Genomic DNA, 17,260 nt, shown 5'->3' on the forward strand with positions numbered 1-17,260 from the left:
TCATTATATTTAATTATAGTAGAACATTCAGTAGTATCACTATAATTTATTTAACTAATCCTCTATTAATGGAAATTTAAATTATTTCCAATTCTTTATAATATTATAAACAATCATTGCATGTGTGTTCCATTATTCCCTTAACTTAAATTCCCTGGAGGTGGAATTGCTGGGTCAAAGGATATGAGCATTTGAACTTTTTTTTTTTTTAAAGATTGGCACCTGAGCTAACATCTGTTGCTAATCTTCTTCTTTTTTTTTTCCTTCTTCTCCCCAAAGCCCCCCAGTACATAGCTGTATATTCTAGTTGTGAGTGACTCCGGTTGTGCTATGTGGGACACTGCCTCAGCGTGGCCTGATGAGTGGCACCATGTCCTTGCCCGGGATCCGAACCGGCGAAACGCTGGGCTGCTGAAGCAGAACGTGCGAACTTAAGCACTCGGCCGTGGGGCCGGCCCCCAGAGCATTTGAACTTTTGATGCATAATGCCACACTACCCTTAAAGACCAAGCCCCTTGATTCAGATGCTGTTAGCCCCTTGGTCCACTCTGGAGGCGCCTTAGATACAAGCAGCTTATGGCCTCTTGTGTGTCCCTGCCAAGGACATCCTCTAGCTGTGGAGCACTTCTAGAGTTAAGCAGGAAGTGCCGGAAGTGCCAGGGAGTTAATGTGACCCCTAACTAATGAATGATGGGAATTGGTAGATAAATGCCACAGTTTCTTTGCCCCTTGCTGGGACTGTTCTGAGGTGTGTTCTACACAGTCCTTCGACGAATTCGGTCCATTGCCTGTAGCGATGTCCTGTTCATTAACTCACTTATTTGCTTTCCTCTCTTACTGCCTGGCTTCCCTACTCCTTTACTAGGCTTCCTGGCACTCATACTTAATTCCTAGTCTCAGGATCTGCTTTTAGGGGAACCCAAATGAAGACATCCTTCATATTACAGATGCAAATTATGGTATGCGGAATAACGACCCCCCAAAGATGTCCACATCTTAATCCCTGAAACCTGTGAAAATGTTACCTTATATGGCAAAAGGGACTTTGCAGATTTAATCACATATTAAGATGGTTAAAGTAGGAAGATTATACTGTATTATCTGAGTGGTCCCAATGTAATCAGAAGGTTCCTTAAAAGTGAAATGGGAGACAGAAGAGGAGTCAGCAGGAAATTTGAAGAATAATCAGAGAGATGCAGCGTTACTGGCTTTGAAGATGGAGGAAGAGGGCCATGAGCCAAGAACTGTGTGCAGTTAGAAGTTGGAAAAGGGAAGGAAATGGATTCTCACGTAGAGCTTCCAGAAAGGAACCAGCCCTACTGACACCTTGATTTTAGCCTAATAAGACCTCTGTTAGACTTCTAACCTACAGAACTGTAAGGTAATGGATTTTTGCCAAGTTTGTGGTAATCTGTTATGGTAGCGATAGAAAACTAATACAAAAAGTTAAACAATACAAGGCAACTGATGCCAGAAGCATCATATGGCTGTGGTTATTATTCCAAAAGAGGAGCATTAACAATGAGGCTTGGAGAAGGAAGAAGTCATGAAACACATTCCTTCCTCTTGAGTGCAGTCATAGTTTGCTTGTGGGTGTCTATAGGGTGGATGAATCAATGACCACTAGATATAAGCCTGTGGCCAGAAACTCCTAACAAGCTGATGGTTTTGTGAATTTTAATTTACTTGAAAATTCTGTCAGCCTTTTAAAAAATGTAGTGTGTATTAAAATTATCGGGGAAAATGAAAAGTTAAAAAAAGATCATCTGGGGAATTTGTTAAAAATACAGATGCTTGGACCTCATTTGCCAGAGTTTCTGATTCAAAGGTCTGTCTAGGGCCCAGGAATTTGCGTTTAAAACCAGGTTTTTCTAACATATGTTGCTTTAGGGACTCTCCTACTGGAAACCCTGTTCCTTGCTGGTTGGGGTTGGGGTCTCTATGGCACCTACTTTGTCAGGCAGGTTGTGTAGGCAAGATCAGAAGAGAAAGGAATCACTAGAAATTATCTACTATTGTATCATGTGCAAAAATCCTAGTTTAGCTTCTGTTTAGTTTCTGTCAGTCACAACAGTAATTAGAGTCAACTGAAGCCTGATTTTAATAGATGGAGGTGGCCTGAGTCACCAGAGACAGAGTATCTGGGCCCCTGGACCCCTGAGGATCGTTTGATCTTATGGTTGGTTTGCCTGCAGTAGCATTTCCTCATTTGGCTAATGGGCATATCATTTCCAGATGACCTTGGAGAGCCAGGGCAGTTCAGCTCTTACTCACTGGAAGAAGCACATTCAAACATTTGGAATATCCTAAGGATTACAGATACGCTGAACAGTGTCTTGGATCTTCTCCAATGAGAGCCATGGAGGTCACCCGAAAAGAATGCTTGCATTTGCCTCATGCCTTTTTGAAGGAGGGTCTGTGCTTGTCTAGCTCCATGCAGCTCTCTGAAATGTCAGAAGATAAGAAATGCTTCTCAGCACGAAGGCTTCCAGACACATATGTGACAAGAAATTTGGCATCAGCTTTACAAGTGTCAGATGTCTAGGATAAAGCAATATGGGTATAGTATTTCTAGTGCTATTTTGGTGCCTTGTGCATGAGCCTGCAGCATTAGAAAAACTGCTTTTCAGCTTTGGGCAATAGCCTTACTGGTGCTCGGTGTGCAGGTCTGAAAGTACAGTTGGGTCACAAACTAGTGATGGGCCACAGCAAATCACCTACAGTTATGGTACTGAGCTTTGCGGGAGTGCCCTTGAGGGACCCAGACATTCCACAGCCTGTATGACTTGGGTGGTACTGCACAGAGCCTCTCATCAGATGGTGCCTTATAAGCATTAATCAACTCTTACAACACCCGTGCAAAGTTGGTAAACACGCTTATCCTCACTTTTCAGGCAGGCAACAAAAGCATGGAGAGGTCCAACAAACAAGGTCACAGACTCATTCGGTTTACTTATCTCATTGTTTAATGATACCAGGTGAATGATTTCAGAACGAATTTCTACTTTATATAATGCTGGGAATATGTCTCCTGGCAAGAGAGACTTTTTGGCAGTTGTGCCTTGCTGAAAGACTTGAAGTTCCCAGTCTGACTGTTCATTGGTTAGGAGCAAATGCCTGGGGCACTTGGCTTAACGACTGTCATAGTAGTGTGAAAAAATGTGTAAGAAAAAACAAAATATGGTAATGTAGTGAGGTTGTTACAGCAATAATATCCAAATAGGAGTATTGTATATAAAGTCTGAGTGATGATACACTCCCCTTACCCAAGGTATTTGACACTCACTGGCTCCTCTTATAATTTTATTTCTATTTATTTATTTTTTTAAAGTCCAATGATAAGCTGTGGACACCATAGTTTAAGAAGGCCAAAAGAGCTTAAAGTGGAGAATCCCCTGAATGATTCAAATGTGGAAAAAGAAGACCTGTGAGAAAAGATGAAGGCATTACTATTAATTTGTAGAAAGAAGGTTAATGCAAAATTATGCGGTCTATAAATATATCGCAAAATATTATTTTGAGAAAGCAATTTAATTCTCTTTTGATGACAAAGCTTGAAAAAGTGGGTTTATCCCAGAGCATGAAGGGTTTAAAAAGTCAAGAAAGAATTTTCTGGTATTGAGGATGGTTAAAAACCAGAAAAGCCTACCCAGAAAGGAACTGCCCTTTTCTGAAGGTCTCTTATAAGTAGGCTAAATCAGCAAGGCATGGCTAGTCAGCAGGGTTAATGGCTTAACGGGATGTCCCCCAGACCCTAAGTTGTCTGCCTGGTGGTGATGGTAGTGGGATTGTTTTTCTTTCAACTTTTTAGTTTGGAATAATTGCAGACTTACAAAGAGTTGCAAAACTGGTATGTAGAGTTCTCATATGTCCTTTACCCAGCTTCTCCTAAGGTTAACATTTTATACAACAGTGGTACAATGATCAAAACTAAGAAATTAATATCACTACAAAACAGGGGCAGGGACTTTTCAGGAAGGCAGAATAGTTCGGGCTACAGACATCCACAAATCCTTCAACACAACAGATCACTTTTATTTGTTTGATGTGTTGGAATTCCACATGAGACTTTGTTTAAATAAGTGATCCTATTGCAAACATTTTAAAACCATAGATCTAGGAAGACAGGTAGTTAGACTGACCTCTAGCACTAGGATTTTGTGATATTGGTAATTATTTTACTTGTCAATGTGTTTAGTAAAGGTAAATGTCTTTGGTAAAGACATTTATTAACAAAATGGTACATATACTTTTTGTTGTTGTTTCTTGATCTCCTCAGGCTTGTCTTGTCTTTATACTTGCTTTCTCCTCAGCATCATAAAGGATTCCTGGCCTGTAGTCTATGCTTAATTAATACTTGTTTGTTGAATCAAATTAGCATTTTCACCCTTTTTTCATTTCTTCACATGGCTTGCTCCTTATTCAAATATCTGCTCAGGCCTTCCTGACCACGCCAACTAAAATAACATCCCTCCTCTCTCTCTCTTTCTTTCTATCCTGTGCTATTTTTTTCTTTTTATTCAGAGCAGTTTTCACTACCTGAAAGATGATTTGCTTATATTTGCTAACAGTGTATAGTCTGTCTCCTACTAGCAGTAGGCTCCTTGAAGACAATGATTTTGTCTTGTCTTTGTTGAAGCTGTATACCTAGAATGATGTCTGGTACCTGAGAATTTACATGAAACACTTGTTAAAAGAGTGAATAAATGAATGCAGAGGTGGTCACCTGTGCTTTGAAGATACAAATAGTCAACCTCAGAAATCTTCCCTCAAGCATTTTTGAATTTACAATTTGCATATATGAAAACAAATAGTTTGACTATTTTCTCAATCAGATCATTGTATTTATAAATTTCCTTATACCTTTCACTGATGTTGGAAAATTATTTCTTATTTTAACCTTGAATAGTGATACTGCAGCTGGTAAACCCATAGGCATATTTTTGCAAGAAAAAGGTTAAATTCTGTGAAACTCTTTGAGTTCTAAGAAAGATGATAACTACATTCAAGATAGTTGTATTGTCATTACTAATTAGTATTATGCAAAAGCAAGAGAATAACACAGCCCTATCAGTGTCATGGGAATCACTGCCCGTCAGATCAATAGGAACTCAGAAGCCATTAAATAAGTTAAAATCATTCAAAATATTATGCATATGGGCATCCCACCTAAAGACAGCTGGGCCATTTCTTAGGCCCAGCATCATCTATATGTAGAACAGGATTCGAATGTTCTTGTTATCTGTCTATACGAATGCGAGTAAAGTGCCTAATGTATATCTGCTATTTTAAAAAAAATTCATTGTGCACAAAGGTGAAAAAAAAGTCCTCATCATGACTCAGTTGCGCAAGGTTTTGGAGAGAGTGGTTCAGGGCAGCTCAGTCTGGAGCCCTATGCTTTTGTCACGGCATTTATGGTTTAAGAGCTGGATAGAAGCTTCCTGTTCCATACTGAGTCTGGTAGACAGAACAGTGGCCACCATGGTGTCATGTCCTAATCCTTGGAACTTGTGAATATGTTAGGCTACATGGCAAAGGGGAATTAAGGTTCACATGAAATTAATATAGCTAATCAGCTGACCTCAAAATGGGGAGATTATCCTGGATTATCTGGGTGGGCCCAAGGTACTCACAGGGTCCTTAAAAGTGAAAGAAGGAGGCATAAGAAAGTGTCAGAGTGTAGTGATGTGAGAAAGACCAATCATTACTGGCTTTGAAGTTAGAAGAGGGTCATGAGCCAAAGAACGCTGGCAGCCTCTAGAAGCTGGAAAAGGCAAGAAAAGGGATTCTCTTCTAGCACTTTCAGAAAGAAACACAACTTTGGTTTTAGCCTAGTGAGACCCGTTTCTGACTTCTGGCCTCTAGAACTCTAAGGTAATAGATTTGTGTTATTTTAAGCTGCCAGGTTTGTTTGATCCCACCCAACATACCCAACTTTATCTCTCTTTCCTATGCAACTTCTGCTGTTCTGCTCCAATAAGATCAATTTTCTCCCTCCACACACACTGTGCTCATTCCTACTCCCTAACTGTTTGCCCTTATGTGGGTTTCTGTGATTGGGAAAGAATGTCTCCCTCTTGCTGTAATGAATCTGTGTGGACATGGTTTCTTCTTCCCATGAACTACTAGATCAACCTTGATTACCCTGACTCTTCAGATGCCCAGAGATTTAAAGATTTCAACCAAAAAGAGTTGAATTTCTGCTATGTGCCAGCAATGATGTCATCAAGATGAGGAAGATTAAAAGGCTTACTTTTATGAACACCCACATTCACTAGTTGAAGAGATACACACAGCAGCAGAGATATACACAAGACAACATGCCATATACTCTAACTAAATATGTTTAGAGTACTGAAGGAATGGAGGGAAAGGAATGACTGCTTAATGGGGGTGGGCATGAGGATCACAGGTTGGGTTTATTTAGGTAAAACTTCTCAGATTACAGGATATGTAGGCTGACTCATGAACGATGAGGCAGCAAAGATATCCAAAGGTTTTGCTTCACTTATGGCATGGGCATATTCTGTAAATCTCAGAAAAGTTTTAAGACGTTTTGCTTTGCCTTTGGAAATAGTAGTTGGCAAGACCTAACTAAAGTACAGAATAAAAATAGCAACAGGACCCACGGAGACAGATCTGGAGCCTGGCAATGCTTTCAAAGGGCGCCAGGATAGCCTGGCCAATGCGGCAGTCCTGAATTATTGTGTATGCAGGCAGATCAAGATTAACATGAGCAAATGAAGTGATTCCAACGACATTAACATACTGATTGCAGTTAAGTGCGTTGCTTGTTCAACAATTCTTCAGCAGACTAAAAAATATTTAATTAAAGTAATGGGAAACCAAAAACATTTCTTATTCATGATATTACAAAAATATATTTCTTATATTTATTCATCTAATGGTTCTATGTTTATGATTCTCAAATATATCTATGTCTAGTCATTAATTCTCACTTTTACTCTAGTCCTTGATTGAAAACCTCTTATGGGACATTTCTAATTAGAAGTTCTGTCATCACATCAGTGTTTACATATCCAAAATCAAATTAACATTATCCCAGAACCCCAGTAATCTCTCCCAAAATCTCAGTATCTATTATCAGTATCACCAATGTTATAGTTCCCAAGATTTTCCAAAGTAAGAACAAGTTATAGTAGAAAAAGCTCTAGAATAGTTGTCAGGATTTGGGGGTTTAGTTTAGATTCTGTTGCTCACACTTACATAACTTTGGTTAATTCACATAACCTTCAGGATTTCTTTCCTCATGTGCAAAATGAATAGATGACTCATTTATTTAACAAATATGTTTTCAGCATCTACATTGTGTTGATCAGTCATTAGCAGAGGCTGGTTTGGGGATATGACAGTGACTGACATCATAGACCTGTTCTCTTCTAAATGTCTCCTGCATCAATCTTCCATTAAGCCCCGTTGATTCTGTCTTCACAGTATCTCTACTTGGGCTCTTCCTTCTCTTTCCTGCTGCTGTCACTTTAGTGAGGGAGGGCTATTACCACCTCATACTGGGGCATCTCCCAGAGCTTCCTCCCTGTCTCTCTCCAGGCTCCCCACACTAAGCCATGCTGCACACTGCACTCTTGTCAGGTAACTCTCCTCCTCAAGAATCTAATGCTTCCTATTACCCCTTACACGTGATGTCCCATTTTTCAGGCTGTTGTCAAGGGTTTTCTGTAATCTGTCCTTATTTCATGTCTGTATGAAACCCATCTTTCATCAGGCCAGTCTCCTTATTCTTCTCCAAACACAGTTCACATCTACATCTCTGCACTTGCTGAGTCTCCCTCCTGAGATGCTTTCCCCCATCTCTCCTCCTGACTAACCCCTATCCCGCAAGGCTCAGTGAAAGCCACATATTCTCTAGAAAGGCTTGCCTGGAACCCACAGGTCATCAACCCCACTCTCTGATTTATCTTCCAATGCCGCTAGTGTGTATTTTGCATATTTTGAACATTTGGCTGCAGAATGTTACAGCATCCTCACTTGTTAAGTCTATAGGTCCTACAGCTTCAATACATTTGGGAGCTCTTTAAGCACAGGTACTGCATCAGACATTTCTTGTATTGCCCAGCCCAGGTCCAGGAACATGGGAGTTGAGGTTTAGACCGTGAACTCCTAAGTCTGGCTGTCTGAATTCTTAACATGGTTTTATCTTTTCCTAGCTGTGTGACCATGGGCGTTTACTTATCCTCTCTGAGCGTCCATTTTCTTATTTGCAAAATGGGGACAACAATATTACCTGCCTCAGTTACTCACTAGTTAGTATGAGTAAAGGGTTTAGAACGGATCTTGGTATATAGTAATGCTCAATAAGTTAGTTATTATTATTTAATTGGATTATTATTAGAATTAAAGGAGATAATTCATGTAAAACCCTCAGTATAGTGCCTGGCCTGTAGTAAGTAGTCAATAAATATTAGCTATTATTATTATTATTCTATTTAATGGCTGAAGAGGCTTTGTGGAAAATGGCCATAATTTATAATGTCATAATTATTGTCAAATATCTATTTTTCAAATATATATTTCAATAAATAAAATTTAAATAAGAGTTTATTGTCAAATATTTAAAATTTATGAGGTAGGATTGTAATGGTCCCTATTTTTTGAAGATGAAGAAGTTGAGGGTTAGAGAGGCTAAGTAACTTGATGAGGTCACACAGTTAGAAAGCGATGGAGCAGAATGAAGCCCGACTGTGGAATCTGTACCATTTAAACCACTATTCTAGTGCTTCTGGTCCTGGACTAGGCAGTGTGGGGGAAATTTTGATCTGGTGGTGAAAAGAAACATGGAATTTGGGTTTACACAGTCCTGGTTCCCATCCTGGCTTTACTACTTACCTGGGCAGGATATTTAATCCTTCAGAGGTTATGTTTCCTTATCTGTCAGATGGGAACAATAATACCTCCTTCGTGTGATTGTGGTGGGTATTAAAAAGGTAATATAAGTAAAGCTCACAGCAGAAGGCCTGGCCTTTGGTAGGTATTCAATACGCTTTAGATTCCTTCTTCTTTCTCTCCTTTTTGAAAATTTGAGGTAAAGGTTACACTTTCTAGTGCCTTTAATTAGTCTGTGATATGAATTAAAATGCACATAGTGACCAGAGAAGCAGCCCGTAAGACTTGGCATTCCATTGCCCTGACTTTGTGTTATAAATAACCAAACACGGCTGGTATTCATGACATGTGAACACCTGGCACAACTTATTCGTGACCACTGTCAATGCAGTGTTTCTAATTAGATGGAGCTCTTTCTACAAGTTGTGGCACGTCCCAGTAGAGAAAGTCTTTTGCCAAGCAGGTGGGGTGAGTAAAGAATTTGAGACTGCAAACATAGTCAGAGTTGGGAATGCTCTGTTGTGCATGTGAGTAGCAGAGAATGCTGGGATTTTGAGCAAGCATTTCAGTAAGCCTTTTGAAGGTCATATCCCTCTTTGATGAGTATGCCTCTGGAATTTTCCTAGGATTTTTTTTATTTTAGTCTTTGGACTGAGTTGGTGGTGACACAATCTGTGGTTGAAAATAGCATGAATAATTAGGTTAGAGGCAACATTAATGTCCCAAGATGTTAATAAAGCCAGCTACCAGGAATTCATAGATACAAATTCCCCTCTCAAAGTTGATTTCTAAGTAGGCACAAGTTATAATATTATGTTTCAACAGCCAGTAAAACACAGCTTCCTGCATATGCTGTGACCTTCAAGTAGGCAGGACGGAGGCTACACTTTCCTTTTCTTCCTTTTAAAAATTTAATCAAGATGTGTTATCTTACACAGAGTGGATGATCCCCTGCGACTTCACTGCTCCCTCGGAGGGACAACTGCTGGCCAGTGCAGCAGCAAAGACAATCAGCACGTTGGGTTTCCATGTGCTTTCCTGTTCCAGTTCCCATCTGAGCTCTCATTTCAAAGATTCTTCATAATAGAAGTCTCTCTCCTTTTGTGGGATTAATTTAGATATAAAATTATTTCCTAAATATGTCCTGTTTGTAGATTTGCATCGACATACTTGAAATACTTCACATCTGTGATAGAATGAAAGCAGTTCATCGGTAAGAATAAAACCCTCAAAATAGCTATATAAGAAAAATGTGAGTGATTTTATCAGAGATCAGATTAAACAAGTAGAGGTCTGAACTTAGACTGTCTGAGTTCAAATTCTGGCTCTGCCACTTATTCACTATGTCATCTTAGGCAGGCTACTTAACCTGTCTGAGCCTCATAGGTCTATCATGAGGATTAAATGAGACAATATTTGTAAAGCCATAACACAGTTCTTGGCATGGAGTGCCTCTCAATAAATGTTAGCTATTTTTATTGTTGTTAATACCAGTATTGCAATGGTCTGCAAGGTTGAAATGAGATGGCATTTTAAAAGCCCCTAAACCTGAAACTGACTAAACATATCCTCTTGAAGAAACTTGCTTATCTGTAAAGAAAATGGTTGGATGGAGGAGCCTGGGACTCTTTTTGTGCCCTTTTGATGGCAAGGAGAACCACAAAGTGGAAAAGGAATGGGAGAAATTGGTTGATGGTATTTTCATCTCTATAGTCTCTAAGCTTGTAGTCCAGTGAAAAGATGACACTGTAAAAAGAGAAATTCATGTTAGATTTGCTCAAACACCTGCTTGTTCACAAAGTCTGTGAGGATTACATCAGTCTATCTGTCCATCCATCCAGCCATCCACCCAACCGCCCATCCATCTGTCCACCCATCCATCCATCCGTCCACCCATCCATCCATCCATCCATCCATCCATCCATCCATCCATCCATCCAACCAACCATCCATCCATCCAAACATTTGTTGATATATTTCTGCTATATTTCAGGAACTCAGCATTTTGCTGAGACTACAAAGATGAACAAAACCAAGTTCCATCCCTTAAGGTAGTTAGAGACTAGTAGGGGAGATAGATATGAAAGCAAATGGTTTTAAGGCTTTAGAGACTAGTAGGGGAGACAGATATTAAAACAAATGGTTTAAAAATAATAATAGAGAAACATACAAAATACCAAGGGGACTCAGAGGAAGGTATTGTCTTTATTTTGCTTTTACTGACTTCTAAGCAGTTTGCAAATGTAAATGCATCATTGTAATAATAACAATCTTTGAGGAAAAAAAAGGAGATACTTCCACATCAAATGTACACATCTATTGTGTCGACGAAAATAATCCATAACCAATCTATAAATGAAAATTTGGGTGAATTTATTCTGAGATAAAATGTGAGGACCATGGCCTGGGGCCTTTCTTCCCGAAGGAAGAAAGGGCACCAAAGAAGTGAGGTGTACAGAGTGGTTATATACCCCCATACAGGATGTTTCACATATGATTGAAATGTCCTTCCCACAATAGTCACAAGATTGCTCTGTCGGCACAGTGCTTGATGGACACAGCAGGTAGTGGGTCTGCTATCTTGGTGGGCGTAGCAGGAGGCAGCCAGTCTATTGTCTCGAGCTGGGTGGTCACAGGTGAGTGCAGCAATCAGTTTCTAGCCTAAGGAAAGATGCTTAATCCTTAAGGGAATGCCAATGTTGGGAGGGGGAGGGAAGTTGCACCTTTATCTCAAGGGCCTTTGTTCTTGCCATAGGGAATATCTAAAGCAGATATACACTGCATGCTCAACGGCTGTGGTCAGGCCCTTTTGGAAAGACAAGGTCAGGCCGAATTAGGTTTACACAAAATGGCTTCCTTATATACTCCAATATATCCTATTACTTGCCAGTTTTATTTGTCAATTGTATGATAGATTATGACTTCAGAAATGAGAATGGGTGAAAACTTTATACCTTGCCATTAAGAGAATACAGAAATTGGAAGACAGGATTCTAAGGGAGTCTCCCAGAGCACCCTCCCAATGTGCCTTTCTGTGGAGACATGTGTGAAGATTCAGGAAAGGTCTTGCTGGGAGTTAACCTCCTGAAGTATCAAAGGTGGCACTTCTTGATGGGTAAGCACTCGAAAGCTGGTGCAGAGGAGGGTGGTAATTAAGCACAGAGCTGAGAGTAGGTGGAGCTTTGAGTGATGGACCAGAATTCTCTACATTCCCAGCACTAATGAGTGTCCCATGCCAGAGGCTGAAAGAAGCAGCTCAGACCTCATCCCGGGCCTTTTCCTCTCTCTTGCAAAGAAGGAAGCCCCCAACTCCAGTCAGGAAGTCAATGCTCAGAAAAGATTACTTGATTTAGAACCTTTCCTTGCAAAGAGGCTTGGAAGAGCCATGGGTGCAAAGTATTTGAGATAAATTAGGGGCTGGGCTCCTGCTGGGAAGTCATCAGTGCCTGAGGGTCATTTCTGGTTACTTTTGTAAAGACTTATCTTTGTTGACTTCAAAATAAATAAAACTTCAAAGGTGACAATCTAGCAGTTGTGTAGATGGCTGTGTCTATATGAACTGTGGGCAGAAGCTGAAATAGGCAGGAATTAGGCAATTATCTGGACTGCAGATCAAACCTGTGAATGTGTTGCTAATTTCAATATAACTATGGCACCAATGAAAAAGTCTCAAGTCTTCTGAAGCATGAGAATCACCATGACTTAGTGGAGAAAACAGGGGCTTTGGGCAGCTACTGGCTATTTTATGGAGACAAATTAACTTTGGGTGAATAACTTCTATGAGCCTATAAAAACAGAACAATATTTACTTCAATGGCTCTGGTGAGTATTAAACTATGTGATATGGTCCAGAAGAGTGTCTGGCAAAAAAAGGATTTACTTTTAGAGTTTCCTGCTGGATATGGCAGCCAGTCATTCTCAGGGTATAACAATAGCGAACATTTATGGAGTGTTTACTATGTGCTAGATACTATACTGGCTGCTTTATACATGTTATCTCATTCACTCTTTATAATAAATCTTTGAGATAATAGTATTATCCCTATTTTACAGGTAAGGAAACTGAGGTTCAGAAAGGTTCAGTAATTTACCCATGTTCACAGAGTTAGCTGAGTTTTAGAGCTAGGATTCCCTCCTAGGTGGTCTGATTCTGGAGCACATGTGTCTAACCACAATACTATGACATCTGTGGACTTGCTAAGTGAAGACACCCAGAACTGTGGCATTCTTTCCAGCACTGTGAGGACCTTTGTGGGCCGTGGTCAAGTGAGCACTGAAGGGAACGTGGTACCATTCTGGCATCTGGTGACTTTATAGATTTGTGAACATTAGGCACAGAATCCTAGGCAAGGAATTAGGATTTCCATAGACTGGCAAGGGGCTGTGTTCTGTGACTTTAAGTGTGGTGTGAAGAGTGCACAGAGAAAAGGGTCATAGGGTGATAGTTCACGACCACACAGTGATGGCTACCACATAACTGGAAAGGCTGGGGAAGGGTGGTGTTGTTGAGGTCTTTCACTATCTGAATCTAGTGATATCCCATGTGTACCAACAGGCTGAGGAAATTTAGATTATTTGGTTTTTATCACTCTGTTTTTAACAGTATGAAGGTTCTCTCAGTAAACGGACTGGTGAAAATGGTGGGACTGGGGACTCAAGGAGGCCGGTGGGACTCAAGGAGGCCGGTTCACTCTTATCTGTGTAGTCTGAGGTTATCACAGTGGCTTCAAAGTGGTCGCTTTGATTGAAACAAATTTCTTTCTTTTTTTTTTTTTTGAGGAAGATTAGCCCTGAGCTAACTACCGCCAATCCTCCTCCTGTTTGCTGAGGAAGACTGGCCCTGAGCTAACATCCGTGTCCATCTTCCTCTACTTTATATGTGGGATGCCTACCACAGCATGGCTTTTGCCAAGCGGTGCCATGTCTGCACCTGGGATCCGAACCGGTGAACCCCCCGCTGCGGAGAAGCAGAACGTGCTCACTTAACTGCACCACCAGGCCAGCCCCAGAAACAAATTTCTTATGATTTTGTAGTCCTAGACTTTAGTTTGAGAAAGAGACTCAGTTTGTTTTGTTTTCCTGCACTAGAGGTTATCATAGTCATGTTCAGTGGTACCGAGGATGTACCTGATCAGACAGATACTAAACGTCTACTTAGGCTTAATATTCTGGCAAATATTGGGTGGGGTATAAAGGAAGTAGAAGCCGCAGTCTTGTCCTCAAGGATATTTTAATTTTGATTAAAGAGAAAACCAAAACACCACTAGCTAAGATTAATTGCTGATTTAAGGATTAAGATCACATCTAGCAAAATGGAGTTAATTGAAACACTTTATGAGGAAACTCATGAAATTTATTGGCAAAATTACTTCAACGTTTGCAGGTCTGAACACTTGATATTTGGATGTGAGCCTAACTGACTGTTTATGAACAGAGAATGATGATTAATAACTATTTCTCCAAAAAGGTTGAAATGTTATGAGGGATGAAACAAGGCTCTTTTGAAGTTTAGCTCATTTACTAATAGACTAGATGAGAGGATAAATAATATGTCATACAATTAGTAATTGAAACCCATTCATGATAATGCAGAGCAAATGGTGCTGGGTTGCCTCTTTGTCACTCAGGGAAGCCATTTGATCTTTGGACTCAGGTAAGAAACTTTAAAAAAATTATTGAAAGCTTATTATTTTCCAGGCATTTGCTAACAGATTTACATATGTCATATCACTTGGTTCTTACTATAGTCCTTTGAGGTAGATACTATAATTATGTGCATTTTAACGCTGAGGAAATGGAAGCTCAGAGAGGTAAATAAACTTGCCCAAGTTTATACAGCTACTATTTGACAAACCCAGAATTCAAACCCTTGAGTATTTGACTCCAAAGCTAATACCTTTTTTTTTTCTTTTTTTGGTGAGGAAGACTGGCCCTGAGCTAACATCTGTTGCCAAACTTCCTCTTTTTGCTTGAGGAAGATTGTCGCTGAGCTAACGTCTGTGGCAATCTTCCTCCATTTTGTATGTGGGGTGCCACCACAGCATGGCTTGATGAGCAGTGCATATGTCCACGCCTGGGATCCAAACCTGTGAATCCTGGGCCCCCAAAGTGGAGTGTGTGAACTTAACTACTAAGCTTCAGGCCAACCCCCAAAGCTAATACTTTTAAACATCCTCCCATATATTTTATGTGGATGGTTGTTGGGAGTAATGTAGGATTATTGCATGCAGCAAACTTCAGAGATAGGGTTCCAAAATTATGAATAATGAGGATTTGATACAACTTCTCTGAAGGTGACTGAAACTGTTTTTCTGGTCAGCGTTAGCTCCCTTGCAAACATCCCACACATACAGGTGTTAAAGCTGATGCCTTGAGCTCAGCCAGACGTGGTGGACAGAGGAGGCTCTGGGCTCCAGAGTGGTATCAGTGAGGGCATATGACGATGCAAGGATGGGTCATTTAGCCTACCCTCTCTCCTCCTGTGTGCTGGTCTTTTCAAGTTGGATGGATTCACTCTTTGGCCAGAAGTACTTCTCAGCCTCTGGTATTTCTTAATTCAGTAGAGTATTTCACAAGCTTCAGAGTTAGAGGCAGAATCAACATGTCTTAAAAATCAATTCCCTCCTTCAGAGGCAACTGGCTGGTTTGTTTACTTTTGGATTCTGTGGATTAAGTACTGTAGCAAATAGTTCTTTTTTTTCATTCTGTGCTTTTCTCGCTCTCTTTGCCCTTCTAATTCTTCCACCATACCCTCTAATGTACTCCTTTTCTCCTCCTTACTGTTCTGGCCTTGTTGCCTAGTGACCTTTGAGAAATGGCGTGGAGTGATTGTGTCAGCGCCATCTCATAACCCGGAGCCCTGTACTGAGCTGATTTCCTCATAGCTTCTTGAGTGGAGACGTGCTAGAAATGCTAAATATACTGTGCCGGTGCTTGACTGGGCTTCAGATCTACACACTTGAAACCAGCAGTCCCTGGACTCTTGTGGTTCACGCTGGTATTCAGGCCTGAATACAAATCAGACCTCCATATTCTTCAAGAAGTGTCAGCACTCATGAAAGTTGAATATGAGTGAGCGACTCTTATTTTTATAATTTCATTTAAATCATATAATTTATTATCATAAATTTACATGTTACTCTCCTACAAATTAAACTATACCAGGCTTAGCTCCAAGAACAAAGTATACCCCTTGTGAATATTATCCTTTTCATAGAGACTCTGAGGAGGAACATAGATTGTATTTTACATTTTAAGAAGTCATTTATTTTCAGAGAAATCAGGGACTCAACCACTGTGATAATTTGTCCAGTCTTCCCAAGATCCCACACAGCAGGCAATGTTGGGCTGGCTGGGATGGTGCAGTTCATCCAGTTATTCACTGCATATTCATTGAAGGCCTCCCTGTTCCAGGCCCTGCTGCATGATGGAGTTGTGGGGAGAGTGGAAATGCACTCAGATCGATGCCTGGATGTAAAATGTGTCACTTGACTCCACACCAAAGAGCCCAGGTGTCCAGAAGTAAAACCACTTAGCAATGGACACAAGGGAACACGTCTTCTCACGAAGTGGCTGATTCAACGCTGAAGAGAGATTTACCACTAAAGCAAAACAAGGCCCACTGACGCTCCTGGCTGCTTTAGGGCTGCCCCCTTCAGGTCACCTGCCCAGGGCAACCTCCTACCTCTTACAACTGGGGGTTCTTTCAGTTGCCACCACCCAGAGGGCCACAAGAGGGTGCTTTTCTCCTTTCAGGTTATGCCTTTTTGAAATGTAGCTCCTCATACTTCTCAGAACCAAGCGAGTTTCCTGAGCCTTGGGAAATTCAGTACATTCAGCTGTGGGCCAACAGACTTGATTCTAGCGGAGAGAAAGGTGTAGGTTTATAAGTGTGTGTTTATTTACCTAATGTCTGTCTCCTTCCCTGAACTGTAAGATCTGAGAACCAGGTCTTGTATTTTTGCTCATGCCTCTTTCCTGCGTCTGGCTTGAAGTCTGGCACATACAAGGCCCTTAATAAATATTTGTGAATTTAAAGAACTGATCTTCACTTCAAATCCAAGCTCAAAGGTTTTCAAATTTTCTGCCCAACAGAATCCCTGGGGGTCTGGGAATCTCATTCAGTAGTCTGGGGCGGGGCTGGGAACGTGATTCTGGAAAGCTCTTGTATTATTCTGATTTGAGGACTGCTGTCCAGCTGTTTCTGTCCTGCATGCAGCTGTTTCATCTTGCTCCTCTGGCCTTTTGGGCCCGTGGGTCCTCAGCTGCTTGAATCTGGGCAACACATTCCTGCTGCCTGAGTGTTACTGAGATCCTTTCAATGTGACTCAGCCTCCTTCTCACTCTCCTCTTCCTGTTTCTCTTCTCGTGAGCATCTCTTCCTGTCATCCCATCCTAT

The sequence above is a fragment of the Equus quagga genome, chromosome 3 (genome assembly GCF_021613505.1).
Source record: "Equus quagga isolate Etosha38 chromosome 3, UCLA_HA_Equagga_1.0, whole genome shotgun sequence".
Lineage (NCBI taxonomy): Eukaryota > Metazoa > Chordata > Mammalia > Perissodactyla > Equidae > Equus > Equus quagga.